The 4,679-nt window shown below is 42.2% G+C and overlaps 1 long non-coding RNA gene across 1 annotated transcript in view; it reads right to left on the bottom strand.

Annotated features, from left to right (window-relative positions):
* Positions 1-4,385, bottom strand: part of LOC142062614 (uncharacterized) — a 46,528-nt gene extending 42,143 nt beyond the window's left edge. The window contains exons 1-2 of the long non-coding RNA XR_012662511.1: positions 4,246-4,385; positions 294-441 (exon numbers count right to left, since the gene is read on the bottom strand). This is a non-coding gene — a long non-coding RNA (uncharacterized LOC142062614). The remainder of the gene's footprint in view (positions 1-293; positions 442-4,245) is intronic.
* Between the last annotated feature and the right edge of the window lie 294 nt (positions 4,386-4,679).

Raw genomic sequence — 4,679 nt, 5'->3', positions numbered from 1 at the left:
CTTTCAATAAAATTTCAAAAGTAAACAGATTAGGCCATTTGATAATCCTTTGCTGATTCAGTGTTTGTAAGCTATTTTTTTAAAGGTTTGCTTAAAAATGCAGAAAAGTAATTCTAAAAATGTAGGTTTACATTTATTTTAAATAGAAACATAGCTAGTAGGGCTTTCAATTTTGTAAATTATAGATGCAATAAATAATTGGAGTTGATCTTTCTAAATATTATTTTTTCAATAATATTATTGAAAACTACCGTTTTCAATTCAAGGAAAATTAATTTTGATTCCAAACATACCATCTACTTTTTATCTTCTGTAAATTTCTTTCTTCATTTCAAACAGCAAGGTAGACCGATCCCAGGTATTTAATTATTAATACTCTGGATACGCAATGCACTTCAGGAGTCTCAACTCTGAGGCCACCACCCCATGCTGCGTGCAAACCTTGTGGGAAAACCAGTGTGAGGGAAAGAGGTCAAATTTTTATACTATAGATGTTTAGGGAATCTATCATTGTTTTGTCTAATCATCATTAATTTGGGTAACACATATGAAATGAACATACATTTAAAGTTTAATAGATACGCATGATACCCATAGTAGTAGAAAACTGACAGTTGTCCTGCACACTAGAGACAAACAGGAGCTCTTTCTGTAAGCTTACTAATGGGAAAAAATGTGACTAAAAATTTTGTATGAGGAAGGCCTCCAGAAGTGTAACTGTGTTCTTTAACACTGCTCATTAGTCATTTAAATAGTTTATTAATTCTATAGCTGGGTTATTGGCGCTAGAAGAAATGCATTTGAATTTTGTGTATCTTCAATAGAGAATCAAATAGAACCTATCTGAAAAAAAAATCTAAAAATAGCTGGTTAAAGCACGGCTATGTAAAGCACATCTTATAGCAAGTAGCTATACAACATTACATGTTTTAATTTAAGAGCTTTAAAGTAATAGCTGGTGAGAAGAAACTGCTGTATTTCAGCAGAGCAGAGTTGATCTTTGCTGCTGTTTGGTATGTACGTTGTTTCTTTTTCCCTTAAAGCAAAATCCTCACATTGATCCACTTTCTAATCTCTGATTTTCTGCTCTTATGTTCTCAGAATACTAGTGAAGAGACCACAGGAATTAAACCAATCCAATTCTGTCAACTTGTAGTATTGGACTGGTCTAGAATGTATTCACAAACTAAGTACTCTAATTCAAAAATAAAAAATTTCTACAGTTAAATTTGTAGCTTAGTTTGTTCATGAAAATTTAACCTTCTCATAAATTCTGCTTTTGAACAGCATTATTTAATGCAAAATAGTAGCTAAAATGCATACTAGCAGCACAATTCTACCCTAAGCTCTTCCACATCAGATTTCAGTCTTAAGCAAGTGAGGAATTTGTTGCACTGAGGTTTGGATATGTCCTATTTCACATGTGTAGCGATTATATTGCTATGCAATGTATAATACCAGAATTCCATAGAAAGATCTTGATCATTCAGCATGATCTCCCTTTGCATGAATATGTAGATCCTGCATGTAGTTATGTGGTACATCACATACCAACAACTTCACTCTAACAGTGTATCACTGTGTAACTGCAGCTGAATTTCCAGGCCTTTTTGAAATATTCAAATTGATTCAGTCAACCTGAGTAGGTCAGCACTTAAAATGAATCTGACTGCAATTATAATGTGACCACAGTGTGAATGCCTAGGTGTTTATGTGTAACTTAAGCAGGTGATTAGCTGGCATAAGACGTCAAACTATGACAGACACATTTGCACCAGCTGAGAGGATGCTCGTGTATGTATTTTGTGTGCATGTGCTGTATGCATAAGCCATTGTATAAATTCTATTGTGTGAGTGTAATGTGTTTCATTCAGTCTTAAGTATGGGTACAGTATATTCAGAACCATAAGAAAGTTCAGCTTATCTACTAACAAATTTTCAACACATACTACAATCCCATCGGGAAAGTAGAAGTATATAATTTTAAAGTAAAAATTATGCTTAGATTCTTCAGGATTTTGATAGCAAAATGTAAATAGTAATATGAACTTCAACAGCTTTACAGTGCCTTACTCATACAAATATATTCTACAACTTTTATCAGTACAAAAATTAGGAATCTTTAAATTGATTCATAGATATAGAGTATACACATGTAGACACACAAGCACACGCACACACTCACAAAAAACCAGCTAGTTGAAGAGATACATTAAAACTGAACACTTTGTGAGCAAAAAATGGAGGAGACTGACAATACAAATGTTACTGGTGTTTATATGATGTTTGCGGGCTTTAAGCTGCCTCTCTTTTCTACGGACTTACTTCCTTTTCTCTCAATTCACCTATGTCGAATGACCACTCTTTGAAATATAACATTTTCTTCAGCCTTCACTAGCTTTTTAAGAGAAAAATTCCACCAACAGTTAGAAAACTTTTTTTTTATGTTTAACTTTCAGAATGACAGTATTTTCTATTCACTTCTTATTGCTGAAGACAACATTAGAGTATTATAGTTTATTTAAAGTGTATAGTAGCCTTTTTTAAAAGCAACAATAGTTTACTACATTTAATGTCCACTGTAAGAGCCATAATATACTGGTTTCTTTTGCAGAACAAAGTGACCACCAAAAGCGGGACTTTGTGGGCCAGTTGGATAAAACATAAGCTCATCTCGCCCCCAAAACCCCGACTCTGGAACCACAACCTTCTGAGATTCAATTTTAAGTAAGATATGCCCAATCAACTGAGAGAATCATTGCCTATAAAGTGGGTAATTTTCAGACTAATAAAAGAGAATATTGTAGCCAAGTCACAATACACACTCCTTCGCTTTCTGGACAGCAGGAATTGCTAACAGATACTATTTGTTTTTAGTCACTTTTTATGATTTATTTATTGAGTAGGTAAGCAGCACCTTCTGTGTCTATAAAATGACAAGGAACTCACCCAGAATAACAGTTATTTATTAGATCCAGCTCTCAAAATATCTATTAAGATTTCTTTCAAAGTAACAACTCGTTTCTCTGTTCCACTATATTTCAAGCTAAAGTTGACACACTACACAGAGATGTCTGCCATTATTCTAAGTTTGTTATTTGTACAATAAACTCGAAAATATTTTCACTTCACGTGAAACAGTTAGGTCTTTTCCCACTAATAGGGGTAGTTTCAAGTATTCAGATGCGTGTCTAAACATTACTACCCCTACATTATGTTGCTTAATAACTTCTTTCAAAGATGAGAGGAAAAGTAGGGACAAAAGGAACATACTTTCTAAATCCTCAGTATATAATTCCAACAGAACTTCTAAATAAAATCCAAGTTTAAAAGCACTATAGTTTACACTTGGATGACTGAAGTAGGTAAGTGCTGTCAGTTACTAAAAAGGAAACTAATTACTGCGCTTGAAAAGCCACTGTTACAGTTACTCGGCTCTTTATAATCGAAGTACCGAGCCAAAGAATGCTGTCCTCGCTGAACTGCTGTGTAATCAGCAAATGCATCTTGAGGGAAGAACGCAGAGAAGTTGATGGAAATTCCGGCTAAGTAGGAATGTTAAAATGAAATACATGGCCTGTAGAAAGAGGAATTAACTGACTGCTTTAGGGTTATGAGGATTTGGAAGATTTTTCTTATTTCCCACGCGCTTATCAAACGCTACGTATCGTCGCCTCTCCCAAGCACGCTTCTTTGCGGTTATTTGCGTTCGGCGAAAGTCGGCCCCCGCAGCGCGCCCGGGGCACCGGGACGGGGCCGGCGGCCGGGCTCCCGGCAGGACCGAACACCTGTGGCTCCCGAGGGTGCCGGCCGCGGCGGCCAGGCGGCCCCGCTCCGCGCCGGGCGCGGGCCCGGCCTCCCCGCCCGCCGGCGGCCCCTCCGCGGCCTGCGGCAGGTGGGCGCGGGGCCGCGCCGGGAGGCGGCCGGCGATGCGCGGCCCCGCGGGGCGGCCTCCCGCGCCCCGGCCGCGGCTCCGGCCCTAGCCCCGGCCCCGGCCGCCGTCCCCGGCCCTTCGGCAGCCGCGCCGGCCCGGCCGCCCCCCGCCCTCCCGGCCAGGTGCCCGCCGGGCGCGGAGCCGCCCCATCCCCGCCGCAGGGCGCGGCCCCGGCTGCCCGCGGGGCGGCGGAGCGGGGCGCGGGGCGGCGGCCCCACCTGCGGGCCGCGGAGGCGGCGGGGGCGTGCGCGGGGCCGCGCGTCGCCCCGGCGGCGGGAGGGCGGGGGGCGCGGAAGGAGAGCGCAACTTACCACTTGTCAGTGCCCCCGCAAGCCGCGGACAAACGGACGCCCGCAGCGAGCCGGGATCCCGAGGAGAGGGTGCCGCTCGCCTGGCAGGTTCCCCCTCTTGAAAGGAGACAGCCCTTCGGTCCTCGCTCCGAGCCGGCTCCTTCCGTTGGCAAAATCCTGACTCATTACATAAAAAGATCACCCTGCCAGGCGCCCAGAAACATTTCTTCATCACGGTCACGCCACGAGCTAAACAAGAGGCCACATGAAGGGGAGGGGGAGAGGGGGAAGCGGAGGGGCAAAAAAATCCACAAGGGTTTTTTTTTCCTTTTTCCTTAAGATCCTCTTCCTTTAAAAAAGGGGAAAGAAAAAAAAAAAAAAAAAAGTGCAGCGGGGGAAGAAGAGCAGCCACCAGGAAACAACTAGAGGAGATTCACTCATTGTTGCCACAAAGA

This window comes from Phalacrocorax aristotelis, chromosome 10, assembly GCF_949628215.1.
Source record: "Phalacrocorax aristotelis chromosome 10, bGulAri2.1, whole genome shotgun sequence".
NCBI classification, from domain to species: Eukaryota; Metazoa; Chordata; class Aves; order Suliformes; family Phalacrocoracidae; genus Phalacrocorax; species Phalacrocorax aristotelis.
This window is presented reverse-complemented; position numbering and strand designations above follow the sequence as displayed.